This window comes from Muscardinus avellanarius (genome assembly GCF_963383645.1).
Source record: "Muscardinus avellanarius genome assembly, chromosome: 4".
Lineage (NCBI taxonomy): Eukaryota > Metazoa > Chordata > Mammalia > Rodentia > Gliridae > Muscardinus > Muscardinus avellanarius.
The window spans coordinates 111,156,502-111,171,318 of record NC_137789.1 but is presented as its reverse complement, the minus strand read 5'-3'; the positions used below and the strand labels follow the sequence as shown (position 1 = coordinate 111,171,318).

Here is a 14,817-nt window from a genome sequence, read left to right as displayed (position 1 = left end):
CATCAGACAGGGATAATAAGCACACAAGCAGAAAGAGCTGCTCTGTGGATTCAGAGTTCAGTTTGTAAAATGACCATTTGCTGTGCTAATACACTCGACTTGACTGGGAAAGGAACTTCCAATACTGATCTGTGTAATTTGGCCAGTCACTTTATATCTTTTAAATAACTTGCAAAGGAGATCCACCCTCCATGAGCTAGTGTTGGACATCATCACAGCCTTCTGGGGGATATTGGAGCAGTTTATGAAAAGTCCTTAAAATGTACATGTTCTTCAACTCCACAATTCTACTCCCAGAGCTTTTTCTTAAAAGGCAGGATGTTCACATCCTTGGGTTTGTTTACTAGATAAAGTCATTCACTAACTTATTTAAGAGCATTCAGGAGGTGCCTATAGCATGCCCATGCTGGGCACTGGGTGAAGGACAGTGAAATGTGGAGTTGTACACACTGCTCTACTAAAGCCCATAAGTTGAGGAGAATAGATCATCATTAGATGATGCACATGGCCAAATAATTGATCACAATCATGTTAAATGCAACAAAGGATCTGGGTGAGGCTATCAGTACAAACAACCCAGGAGCTGGATCTGGTCTAGGAAGTGTCTGATGGCTTTCTGAAGCAGTTGCATTTGAGTTGGGACCCAAGAGATAGCAGGCTTTACCTGGCAGACAGGAGAGTGAGGAGTAGGCTGGGACCAAGGAAGTGTCATGTTTCAAGACCCTGATCCCTCCATTGTATTGTTGCATGAGATTTGGAGGGTGAGGAGCCCAGCTGGAAGTCTCCAACCACACAGTCCATCAGCATTATTTACAAGGGCAAAAAACAGAAAAAACAACCCAACCCAAGTCCTGAGTGTCTAATGATAAAGGATTAGTTAAATAAGTTATGCTCCACTCATTTGAAGGAATGTAGAGTTCTGTACTCTCCTGTATCACCAAGGACTATTTATGATAAGGAAATGAATGTAGGATATATTGTTGATAAACAAAAGTTACAACACTGTACACACTGTCTATCCTGTTTTTAATTGAGAAATAGTATATGCAGGCATTGAAACCCCTTGGAAACATACATGCCAACATGTTAACAGTGTTTTTTTTGTGTGTGTGAGATGAGATAACATAGGGTTTTCATTTTCCCACACTTTTACAATGAACACACACACACACACACACACACACACACACACACACACACACCCCTCCCAGGAACTTCTTTTTCTTTTTCTACTAGGTTGGCCATCAGAAGGAGTATGGGGTCCTAGAGAGGTTGGGTCTGGTTCAACCTCAGGACCCTATGTGTGTCTCTGTGAGCCTAACTTTGCCCATCTGTAAACTGCATCCTCCTTGCCATAAGGATGAAGTGATATGATTCCTCGCAAGTGATTAGCATGAAGTAAGGCCTGTTGGTAACTGCTCAACAATGTTAGCCAAAAGAAAAGAATTGTAATCAGTGCCTACAAATACTCACCCCAGAAGCAATTCTTTAGACAGCTCAGTTTTGTTTGTGGGACCATGTGAGGGGAAGAGGGTTGCCTTGTACCATTATGGCCACTCATATTGCGCCTGTTGGATGGCAGAGAGAACTGGGGGCAGTGCTGGGAATGGGGTTGGGCTGAACAGACAACAGAGTTCCATGGGAGACCATGAGACTGGCTGCTTCACTCCCCAGCCCACATCCTCTTCTCTCTCCTCTCTGCCTCCCACCCTTTTCTCTCACCTTCTTCCCACCATTTCTTTGCTATGTTCTACACTGAATTGTAAATTCCTCTGAGGCCAGAGACCATGTGTTTGACCTTAGGCTGGTGCACACAGCTCTTACATGGGTGCAGATCCAATACTGTGCTTCTCTATGGCTTCCCCTCTTGGCACAAGGAAACCCATCTCAGATCTCTCATCAGGGGTGACATTAGGGAAGAATGGTGGTTGAGGGAATGGAGAGATAAGGCAGGTAGAAGTGATGGGTAAAGGGAAAGTGTGAGACTTTGGTGAGGGATGAAGACAGCATAAACTTGGAGGTCAACATCTGGATAGGAATCGGAGCCCAATTTGTTATAGCAACTTTAACTCTTCTTTCAGGCAAATTCTTTAACTCCTCTATGCCTCGGGTTCCTTCCTTACAAATGGAATAACTATTTCTACCTCCTTGCATTTTGTGAAGATTGAAGGAGGTAGGGTGTGGAAATACCCAGTGTGGCATCTGATATTCTCTTTAGAACACTTTATTTCTCCCAGTTTTATTTTCTTTCTTCTGGGGCTTTGGAAGCCTGGTTGATAGAGGATAGTGGTGCTGTTCAAAGAACTAGAAACAACTAGGGGGAGCTTGGTGTGGTTATAATCTAGTACTTAGGAGACGGAGACAGAAAGGTTTGCAGGTTTGAGGCCAGCCTCAGCAGCATAGCTAGACCCTCAACAACTTATCTAGACCCCGTTTTAAAATAAAAAAATTGAAAAGGGTGGTGGTGTGGCTTGGAAGTAGAATATCCTTTAAGTTCAATCCCCAATACCAAAAATAAATAAGAATTAGAGAGCAGCAGATCAGCATGTTTTGTAAGTGAAGACGAGTCTGACATGGTGCATGATGACTGCGAGGAGCTCTTAAGACAGCCAGTTGGAAATCCTATCTGGAAACCGAAATGAAGAATAGACACAAGCTTTAAAACCAGCCTTTCAACATATGCCCATTGTCAAGGAGGGTCCAGGAGAAAAGGATAAGGTAGCGGGAGAGAGCACAGAGGAAAGGCAAAACGTCTCTAGTTCCAGGTGGTGGAGGGGTAGTTTCAAAGTCTGATACAGAGTGATGATGGGAGAACTGGATGAAGGTCAAAGTCACCAGAGTTAAGGATGTAAAGAAACTAAAACTTACCTTTGTCTCCATCACAAGGAAAAGATGATCAAGATTCTTCAACCTCGTTCTTCTTCCAGATCCCATGCAAACTCACTGCTCCTGCCCAGTTCTTCTGCTCCTGTGTCTCTAAACAATTCTGGCACACCTGCCTCTGCATCTTACCACTGTCTTCTAGAGAACTATCAGGTTGGTGGCCAGTTTTGAAAATCCAGTATATACCTTGCCACTGTGAATATCTCCCTCCCCCTCACACACTGATCTAACTCGCCTCAAAACTAAAGAATTTCTTGACTACTACTTTTTTTTTTTTTGCTGGTCTGGGGATGGAACCCAGGGGCATTTGATCTCCGAGCTACACCCCCTTCCCTATTTTTTTATTCTTTATTTTTAAACTGGGTCTCACTGAGTCGCAGAGGGCCTGACTATGTACCTGAGGCTCTCTGTGAACCACGATCCTCTGGTCTCAACCTCCTGAATGCTGGGATTACAAGCATGTGCCACCATGCCCAGTGACTACTACTTTTTTAAAGCATTTATTCTGTTTTAGGGAGAGGTCTTGAAAACAGTATCTCTTTACTACAATGAGCAAGATGAACAAATGGTTAATTCAATTTGTCTCCATATTATATATTCAAGGTACACATCACCAGAATGCTGAGTCACAAATGGCAGACACCATAGGCACCATGCTCACATGACCACTTAGAGCACTAGAGACCAAAAGCTACTTTCCTGATTACTCTGCACGTCCTCCAGTTGAAGGCAGCTCTACAGGCCTCCCTCTTGCCACATATCTGTGTCCATGTGGGAAAGTCATCCATGGATGTGGGAAGGCATGAATGGATCCATTCACAAGCTGCTGGCAGCTGTCTGGTGGTCCTCAGTCACTACAGCAGGTGGCCATTGATAGTGAAGAGGAGCAAACATGACCCACTCCCAGAAATGGTCATGTCCACCACGGATTCCTACTCTGTTAGGACTCAACTGCAACCAGAAACAGCCCATCTGATATCCTCAGATGATTCTTGAACCACTAAGTTGTTAGATGACAGGTGACAAGTCCTGTCTTTTTTTTCAGAGCCTCTTTGGAATGTCATTGTTATCCTTTTCCCCTCCCTGGGATCCTGCAGTCACTGTATCATGTTCCACATACAGTGGAAAAGCCATGTTCAGTATGTGTGTCTGTCATAGACACTGGTTAATGATTAATGGATTGCTGGATAATGATTGCTAATGAAACTGGTGTGGGAAAGGTCTCATGAGTTGAGTGTTTGCTTACTGTAATAAATGGCTGTTTTAGTCTGAGTTTTTTTTTTAATGCTGACACAAAGGCTTCAGTGCAGGTACTTTATTTGGGAAGTGATTCCTAGAACCACAAATGACAAAGTGAGGACAGTGAGAGAAGAGAGAAAAGTCAATAAAGTATATATTGAAGTGTGGGTTATCACTGGGAAATATCCTTCCCAAGACCGTGGGGACCATGTTAATACACTTCAGACTCCTCCACTGGAGAGCGGGAGGCTGGCTCTTCCCCTCCTTTTTCCTTCTCCACTGGCTGGAGTGGCCTTTAGTGGTTCTAGCGACATGCTTAGGTGAAGGCCAAGAGTGAGACAGATGCTTGGGGACCCAGTGTGCAATAAAGGGTTTCTTAACAGTGAGCCCAGGTGAATTCAGTGCAGGGCATCCATAATTCCACAATAATGGCCTTATCGTACTGTCTTTTCATCTTCTTTCTTTCTATTTCTGTTAGCTCCTTGAAGGTAGAGTTCCAGGAAAAGTATAAGGCACAGTATCTTACACCTAAAATCTGTTTGGTTAACAAAAAATGGATGATTGTCGATTTGCCTATGGGAAAGAGGAAAGGCAAAAAGAGTAGAGTCATTAATTGGGGTTTCTTGTTTAAATTCCAAGGTTGGGCTGTTTGAACTGGTAGCCAGGAAACCCACCTATTTGGCCAAAGCAGGAAGCTTCTAACCTAGATAATTTTCAACATAATGGTATCTTCAAGGTCAGAGAAAGAGACACAGCATGGTCTCAGGAAAATGGCTGAGTTTTGAGAGGAAGTGGGAGATGTGTAAGGAAAAGATTTTGAGGTAGGACTGTGTCCTCTCACCAGGGTAGCATCATGAACTGCCCTGGAAGGCAGTTGAATGGGCTTCGTTAAGATAGAGTAGTGAGCCATCCAATCAACACATTTGTGCTCTTTAGATTTTATTTTATTAATTTATTTATTTTTAGGTTTCTTTTTTAAAATTTTTATTGGTGCATTATATTCATATATCATACTGGGGTAAAAAGCTTGTGCGTACATACATGTACACATCACTGATTTAACCCCTACCAATTCCCACCCCATTCACTCCCCGTCCCTCCTTCCCTTGCTTGGCTTAGTGGTTGACTTCGATATATTTAAGTACATTGTGTGTTTTAGAGATTTTCTTCTTCCCCCCTCCTTTCTCCTCCTTTAGGCTGCCTTGTTTGCTTTCCTAAGGATTTCCTTTTTCATCTAGAGTTCCTCCTATGACCCATTGTTCCATAACTCTCACATATTAGGGAAAGCATCTGATTTCTTATTTTTTGTGACTGACTAATCTCACTAAGCATACTGTCCTTCAGTTCCATCCATTTCGCTGTAAATTATGTAATTGTGTTTTTCTTTATGGCTGAGTAAAATTCCATTGTGTACATATCCCACAGTTTTGTAATCCATTCATCTGTTGGACATCTTGGCTGGTTCCATAGTTTGGCTATGGTGAATTGTGTAGCTATGAACATAGATATACATGCATTAGTTTGGTAGTTTGGTTTCCTATCTTTTGGGTAGATACCCAGAAGTGGTATTGCTGGATCAAATGGTAGATTTGTTCCCATTCTTCTGAGGATTCTCCATACTGTTTTCCAAAGTGGTTGCACTAATTTGCAATCCCACCAACAATGTCTTAGAGTTCCCACTTCTCCACATCCTTGCCAGCATCTATTGTTGTTTGTGTTTTGAATGATTGCCATTCTAGTTGGAGTTAGTGAAATCTCAGGGTAGTTTTGATTTGCATCTCTCTGAATGCCAGGGATGTTGAGCATTTTTTCATGCATTTATTGGCCATTTGAATATCTTCTTTTGTGAAGGGTCTATTTAGTTTGTTTACCTATTTTGTTATTGGATGCTTTGTTTTCTTAGTGTTGAGTTTCTTAAGTTCTCTGTATATTCTAGATATTAGTCCTCTATTGGTGGTGTAGGTGACAAAAATATTCTCCCATTCTGTTGGCTCTCAATTGAGGTTCTTGATAGTTTCCTTTCCTGAACAGAAGCTCTTCAGTTTCATGCAATCCCACATATTAATTCGCTTTTTAATTTGTTGTGCCTTTGGGGTCTTGTTGAGAAAGTGTTTATCTGTGCCTATGTATTGCAGTGTTGGACCTATGCCCTCTTATAGGAACTTCAAGGTCTCTGGCTTGATTTTCAAGTCTTTGATTCATCTTGAATTGACTCTTGTGCGGGGGTGAGAAAGTGGGATTAATTTCCAATTTTCTGCATATGGTTAACCAGTTTTGCCAACACCATTTGTTGAAGAGGCTATCTTTTTTCCAGTGTATGTTTTAGGCCCCTTTGTCAAAAATCAGTTGGCAGAAAGTGTGTGGACTTGTTTCTGGGTCTTCTATTCTGTTCCATGGGTCTATGTATCTGTTTTTTGTGCCAGTAGCATGCTGTTTTTTTTATTACAATGGCTTTGTAGTATAAAGTCAGGTATTGTGATTCCTCCTGCATGTTTTTTTTTTTTTGCTGAGAACTACCTTGGCTATTCTGGGCTTTTTGTTATTCCAGATAAATTTAAGGACTGATTTTTCTATGTCTGTGAGGAATGGTCTTGGTAGTTTAATGGGCATTGTGTTAAATCTGTAGATCACTTTTGGAAGGATGGCCATTTTAATGATATTTATTCTGCCAATCCCAATCCATGAACATGGAAGATCCTTCCATCTTCTAAGATCTTTTTCAATTTCTTTTTTCTGTGTTTTATAATTTTTTTTGTAGAGATATTTTACCTCCTTGGTCAAGTTTATTCCTAAGTATTTTATTTTTTTGTGGGAGATCCTGAGTGGAAGTGTTTTCTGAATTTCTTTTTGAGTGGATTTATGGTTGGTGTACAGGAAAGCTTCTGATTTTTTAAGATTGATTTTGTATCCAGTTACTTTGCTGAATTAGTCGATCAGTTCTATGAGCCTTTTGGTTGAGTTTGTTGGGTTTTCTAAATATAGTATCATGTCATCTGCAAACAGTGAAAGTTTGAGTTCTTCTTTTCCTATGTGTACTCCTCTGATTTCCTTTTCTTGCCTTATTGCTCTGGCTAGAGTCTTTAGTACTATATTGAAGAGAAGTGGTGATAATGGACATCCTTGTCTCGTTCCTGTTTTTAGGGGGAATTCTTGAAGTTTTTCCCCATTTAATATCATGTTGGCGGTGGGCTTATTATAGATTGCCTTAATAATGTTGAGATATGTTCCTTCTATTCCAATTCTCTGCAGTATTTTTGTCATAAATGGATGTTGAATTTTATCAAATGCTTTTTCAGCATCTATTGAAATGATCATGTGATTTCTGTCTTTGATTCTGTTTATCTGGTGAATTACATGGATTGATTTTCATATGTTGAACCAGCCTTGCATCCCTGGGATGAACCCTACCTGGTCGTGGTGTATGATTTTCTTGATGTGGTTTTGAATGCGTGTTGCTAGTATTTTGTTTAATAGTTTTGCATCCAAGTTCATCAGAGATATAGGCCTATAGTTTTCCTTCCTTGAACTGTCTTTATTCGGTTTGGGTATTAGTGTGATGTTGGCTTCATAGAATGTATTTGGGAGAGTCCTGGTTTTTTCTATTTCGTGAAATAGTTTGAGGAGCATTGGGGTTAGCTCTTCTATAAAGGTTTTATAGAATTTGCTTGGGAAACCATCTGGTCCTGGGCTTTTCTTTGATGGTAAGCTCTTTATTGCTGTTTCAATCTCTTTGATTGTTATTGGTTGGTTTAAGTGTTCTATATCTTCTTGACTCAGTTTAGGAAGGTTGTATTTATCTAGGAAGTTGTTGAATTCCTCCAGATTTTCTGTTTTTTTGGAATATAGTTTTTCAAAGTAGTTTCTGATAATCCTCTGGATTTCTACACTGTCAGTAGTAATTTCTCCTTTTTCATCCCTTATCTTCATATTTGGGTTGATTCTCTCTTTTTTTAGTTAGGTTGGCTAGTGGTTTAACTATCTTGTTAATTTTTTCAAGAAACCAGGTTTTGGTTTTGTTGATTTTCTGTATTTTTTTTATTCTCTATTTCGTTAATTTCTGCTCTAATTTTAATAATTTCCTGTCTTCTACTGGCTTTGGTGTTCAATTGTTCTTGCTTTTCAAGGGCTTTGAGGTGTGTCGTTAGGTTATTTATTTGAAGATTTTCTGTTTTTCTTATGTAGCACTCAGTGCTATAAATTTTCCTCTTAATACTGCCTTCAAAGTGTCCCAGAGGTTTTGATATGTTGTATCTTTATTTTCATTTATTTCTAGAAATTTCTTGATTTCACCTCTTACATCTTCTCTGACCCATTCTTCATTCAGAAGTGTGGTGTTCAGTCTCCATAGTTTATGTTGTTTTTTTGGTCTTCTTATAGTTGACTTCTAGTTTCATTCCATATGGTCTGAAATGACACAGGAAAGTATGTAACATTTTTTTGAATTTGCTAGTGCTCATGTTGTGTCCCAGGATGTGATCTATTTTGGAGAAGGTTCCATGAGCAGCTGAGAAAAATATAAACTCTGCTGTATTTGGGTGAAATATTCTATATGTGTCTAACAGATCCATTTGGTTAATGGTGTTCTTTAGTTCTGAGGCATCTTTACTGACCTTTTGTCTGGAAGATCTGTCTAGTGTTGTGAGAGGTGTGTTGAAGTCTCCCAGTATTTTTGTATTGGGATTATGTGTGACTTCATGTCACAAAGAGTTTGATGTATGAAAGTAGCTGCACCTATGTTTGGGGCATAGATGTTGATTATTGTTATTTCCTCTTGCTGGATTATTCCTTTTACCAGTAAAATATGACCTTCTTTGTCTCATCTAATATGTTTGGGTTTGAAGTCTAACTTGTCTGATATCATAGTTGCTACAACTGCTTGTCTTCGAGTTCCATTAGCATGGATCACCTTGCTCCAACCCTTTACCTTGAATTTGTTTCTATCTTTACTTGTAAGGTGTGTTTCTTGTAAGCAGCAGATGAATGAATTCTGGTTTTTAATCCATTTTGCCACTTTATATCTTGTTAATGGGGAGTTGAGGCCATTTACATTCAGTGTGATTATGGAGAGATAATTTTTAATTCCTAACATGTTAAGATTTTATTTCTGTTTGAGATACTGTTTATTCTTCTTTGTGTAGTTGTCTGCTGGATGGGAATTCTTGTTTCTTTGGTTCTGGTGTGTATTACCTATTTCCTCTTTGTAGTTAATCTCCTTGAGTATTTTTTCTAGCACTGGTTTTGAAGACATAAATTCCTTCAGTTGCTGTTTGTCATGGAAGCTTCTTATTTCCCCATCTAATTTGATAGATAGTTTTGCTTGGTAGGAAATTTTTGGCTGGAAGTTGTTTTCCTTCAGATTTTGGAATATGTTACTCCATGCCCTTCTGGCTTTCATGACTTGGTTCGGGAAGTCTGGAATTATTCTAATTGGTTTGCCTCTGAATGTCACTTGGCCTTTTGTTTTTGTTGCCTTTAAGATTCTCTGCTTGGCTTCCACATTAGTCATTTTGACATTTATGTGGCGTGGGGATCCTCTTCTCTGATCCTGTCTAAAGGGAGTTCTATAAGTTTCCTGGACCTGTTTATCGACCTCTTGCTCTATGTTTGGAAATTTTTCTGCTATTACTTCTTTGGAGAGATTATTGATCCCTTTGGTTTCACCTTCTTTTCCCTCCTCTATTCCGATTATTCTTAGTTTAGCTCTCTTAAAATGGGCCCATATTTCTTAAATGTCAAATTCCTGCTGCTGGATTTTTTTTTCTAAATTAGAGACTATGCATTCATTTTTTGGAGTGATCATCTTCTAAGAGTGAGATTCTATTCTCCATGCTGTCTAATCTGTTGTTTATATTTTGAATTGATGCCTTTACTTCAATGATTGGATCCTTTATCTCTTTTTGACTCTCTCTCTGAATTCTTTTCGAAAGTCCTCTATTATTTCTACAGTTATTTTCCTGATTTGATCTTCTAGAGGTCTCTGAATTTCTGTGTCATCAGATTCTGATGTTGTGGGGTCGTGGGCATTCATTGCTCCATTGCTATTCCTCTTTCCCATGATTTTGGAAGTTTGTGCCCTCTCTGGGTTCTTCCCTGGGTCACTATGACTTCAATTAAGTTGCTCTGGATCTCGAGTCTGTGGTGTATCTCAGTCACCACTACTCTTTACTGGGTTGTATCGCAAAGTCTCAGACCCAGGGAGTGAATCGAGGCTGCTTTATACCAGGGGGTGCCAGGCTTGGCATTCTCCCACGGGGAGCTGCAAGTATGGTGTGATATCTCTGCCGCTGCCACTTCCCCACTGGGTTGGACTGCAAAAATCTCCCACCCAGGGAGACTATCTGCATAAGTCCCTGGGAGTGCAGTACTGGGATTTCTCCTCTAGGGGCCGCAATTTGACTCATGGTTTTGACTGCGCTGATGGAGCTGTAGTGGACTCAGCGAACTTGGTGCTGCCGCCGCTGGCAATATGGCACCATTGCCACACCCTTGGCCGTGAGGCTGGCGTATTCTCTGGTTTTGAGCTCTGCTCTTAGACCCTGCAGGGTGTGCTGAGCCCAGGCCCTGGGAGCTTTAGATTCTCCTTGCGTTCAAAAAACTGCTGAATTCCGCCCGGCTATTCCACAGCTGCTCACCTTGGTTCGCTGTTCACCCCTCCTTTCTGGAGCCTGGTGGTTTGTTGAGTGCACTGATCTGGAGCCGTCCGGTGAATTTGCTGCTGCCGCCGGCAATATGGCGCTGCTGCTGTGTACTCAGCCGTGAGGCCGGCGTATCTCCTCTCCAGTTTTGAGCTCAGTTCTTAGTCCCCCTCCTCTCTGGAGCCTGGTGCTATGAGGGAAGATGGCGCCGGTGTGGCTCTGTGCCATGGCTCCAGCCGTGGCACTGCAAGCTGCTTTCTTTTATGGTGTCTGGTTGTTCTTCCAGCCCTCTTTTTCTCTGTCCCTTGTATTTACAGTTTTTATTTCTCTGCTGATGGTGTTTTCTGGCTAGGAGAGGTGCTGATTATGTGGTAATAGAGCTCAATTGTTAGCAGGACTCATAATCACCACTTTTCTCCTTCACCATCTTCTGCTCTTTAGATTTTAAAGGTATCTTTTGTACTCCATCTCAACATGCCCTGGATAATGATTATTATTTTTTTTGCTTTTAAAATTATGTTTATTTAGCGTATGTACACATAAAAGAGAAATCACCCTCTGATCCCACCCAGCAGAAAACATGCACAAACCCAAGGTATACATGGAGCGGGGGGCCCAACCCCAAGTTATTGGGATGGTGCAATTCTGTGAGCCATAAGCCCCAGTCAGGAGATGGCTGGACTTAAGTGTTGGGCAGGCTGGAGCCCTCGCTGCTGGCCCTAAAACAAGCATGCACCATAGCCAAAGGTCTGTTTGGTGCCCTCAAAGTAGTACTGCTGCCAGCCCTGCCTCGTCCTCTCTTCCTCAGGGGCAGGAATGCCTCGGCTTTCCATGCACAGCTCCATCTCTCCATTCTTGTCAATGAAGGTCAAAGTGATGGTGGCAAAGTGCCCTTCTGGCCAAGATTTAAACCTCCACTTCATCGAAATATGTTTCTCAGAGACCAGATCATTAATCTCCCCAGAGACGTTGCCATCCACCATTTGGAACTTCCCACCTTTGTCTGCTTCTAACGTTGCAGGAGCATGGGTAAAGGCCTGAACCAGCTCTTGGGTGGTAAACACTATAGAGCTCCTCTGGTGATGTCAGGAAAGTTTCTCTAAGGATGATCTTACAAGTGGGGATTTTGACACCAACAGGTTTGGCCTGGGCATTTGAAGGTGCAGACTTTGCCTTGCGCTCCTCAGTTTTCAGTGCTGGCTGCCCTGCCGGGTCTACTGACTCTCCATTCACTGTCAGCAAGATCATGCCCTGGGTGAACTCTGTTTTGAAGGTGCTGATGTAAATTCCCATTGCTTCTCTTAGAAGTTTCACCCCTTCTTCTTTCATTAAGGCCACGAGATTTGTGTCAGGCTCACCTTTGGCAAGGCTCACACTAATCTCCACTTCATCTACGCTGTTTCATCAGACAAATTGGGTATCTCCACGTGTCCCTTGTATAGTACTCCTGACTTAGAGGTACCTGTCCAGTTCAGTTTGATGTTCCATTTATAAAAGAAGAAGAGTTTGTCTTTTCGATTGTTAATGGATGCCTCTCCATCAAGCTTACTCACTTCAGTCACCTCACACTTGCCTTCCTCATTTTGCACCCGCACTGCTAAGGAAAGTGTCTTTAGCTTTTCCGTGGACCAATTTGAAGCATCCCTTTCTGTCCAGTGCCAGTTGTTGACGTTGGTGGCGTCCGCCCGCTCCTCCAAGATCCAGCGTGGGTAGCCCTCACCCCACTTGGCCATCAGCTTTCCTATCGCGCCGCCACCAGCTCCCAAGCAGCCGCAGCCACAGCCTCAGGACCGCTTGGTCCCAGCTGCGCGGCAGCGCCTAGAAACTACTAGTAGCGGCCGCAGCACCTCCTGGCTTGCTTTTCCCTCAATAATGATTATTAATGAAACAAAAATGCTTCAAAAATATGAACACTTGCAGAAATCTGTACCAGAGCTTCATTGCTATAAACTCAATTTAAACTCAATTATGTCCTCCTCAAATTCATATGTTGAAGTCTTAACTGCCAATTTGACTGGGTTTGGAACTAGGGCCTCAGATACTTTACAGTTAAATGAGATGATAAAGTGGAGCCCTTGTCCAATTGGATTAGTGTCCTCATAAAAAAAAGGTAGAGAGACTAGAGGTCTCTCTTTCTCTTCCACGGGAGGGCACAGAGATTCCTGCACAATAGGAAGAAAGCTCTTACTAAAAACTCAGTTGGCTGACATTTTGATCTTGGGCTTCCCAGGCTCCAGAACTGTGAGAAAATGCATTTCTACTATTTAAGTCACTCAGTCTATGATATTTTGTGTTTTAGCTGGAGCTACATCATTCTATCCCAGCACAATAATTCATGCTGAAGCTTCAGAAACTGCTACCAAAATCCTCCTCACATTAGAAGGCTTTATCAACCAAAAAATTTCACTATGACTTCTATCATCATATTCAGAGAGAATTTGGACAATAATTTTAGACTTATGCAAGAATCAACAAATTGAGCCCACTCCCAGCCCCAGCCCCAGCATTTAGCCCAAGGCTTGGCTCATGGTAGAAGTTCAATAAGTATCTGGTGGATGGAACCTCAGAGCATCTCAAGCCTATAAATACTCTGGCCCCTCTTCTAGGGCCCTTTAAGCGCTGCCTCTTCAGTGCTGCCTTTTCTCTAACATCACTTGTTTTAAGTGCCAGGAAAAGGACTTCTCAAAGCTGTCTGGAGTTATAATCTAGGTTCAAATGACTAACTGAGTGATCTTGAGCCAATTAAATTTAGTTTGGATTTCCCAAAAGTTGCAAATCCATATAGTTTATAGGGGAGAGCAGGAAGCATTAGTATGCTGACCAGAAGAAGACAGAGAAAAGAAGGCAAACAATAAAACTATACTGTCAAGCAAGTCACCACTGTGGGCCACTGAAACTTACTGCCATCGGAACTCTGGGGGTCCAGTTACAGTGCATGCCTCAGAATAAAATACCCATCCTGCCACCAGGGGACAGGGAGCCAGGAAATTCTATGCACCAACTATTGTAAATTGTTTGTTGGTGGCTATTCCTATAGGGCATTTACTTTTCAACATGTGTGGGCTGCTACATGCAAGAACATACCAGCCTCCAGAGGCCCATGGAAACCCTCACGATGTTATTGTATTTGGAAGTTGAATTGGTAGATGACAAAATGGTGAGGGCCAAGGAGATATTGATGGGGTATGGACAGCATCTGCCATTTATATATAAAAAAAACTGTGGCCCAATTCATCAATTGAGTTGGTATTTGTAACATGCATTGAATATCCTATGGCATATTAACGCTATACACATATGTGGCAGGTTATATTTTCTATACAGGGACACAGCAGTTTTCTGGTTCCATGTAGTCGTTAGAACTCCACATTCTGTATTCATGGGTGGAGTCTATTTTTCTTTCCCTGGAACCCAACTGGGCTTTGTAACCATCTGAATGACCAGAATGCTGTAGAATCATATCTGTTGGTTTCTACGGCCAGGCCATAGGTAATAAGGGTTTTTCATGCTTTCCTCCACCCCTGTATACATATATATATATATATATATATATATATATATATATATATATATATGTTTATGTAAATATATAGTGATGTAGACTAAATAAGAAACATACAACACACACACACACACACACACACACACACACACACACACCTTCTTGGAAGCCTAAAGCCTCCTTGCTGCAGGAGTCACACAAAGACACAAAGGGATCACATAGGAGTAAAGAGCAATGGCCAAGGAGCCTCTGCTGCTTGAGCTGCTTCCGGTCAAATGCCAGAGAGATGAGTGAACAAACATTTGAGATGAACTCAGCCACAGCCACTTAATGTCTACAGCCACAAGGTGGACCCTGAGCTAGGTCTGACACCTTCTTTTCAAAAAAATTTCTGGGCCACAGAAACCCAGTGATAATAAATAATTACTGTTATTTTAAGACTAAGTTTTGAGATAACTTCCAATGTAGCCATAGTAACTGGTTCAGTGCTTGACAAATAAGACAAATACAATCTCATCTTCTTTACTTAAAGCCCCTCCTATGAAAAGAAAACTTCAT

At 41.5% G+C, this 14,817-nt stretch overlaps 1 pseudogene across 1 annotated transcript; it reads right to left on the bottom strand.

Annotated features, from left to right (window-relative positions):
• Positions 1-11,476: 11,476 nt before the first annotated feature.
• LOC308262107 (activator of 90 kDa heat shock protein ATPase homolog 1-like) lies at positions 11,477-12,490 on the bottom strand (annotated as a pseudogene). The gene has a single exon. The product of its transcript is annotated as an activator of 90 kDa heat shock protein ATPase homolog 1-like (transcript).
• Positions 12,491-14,817: the final 2,327 nt, after the last annotated feature.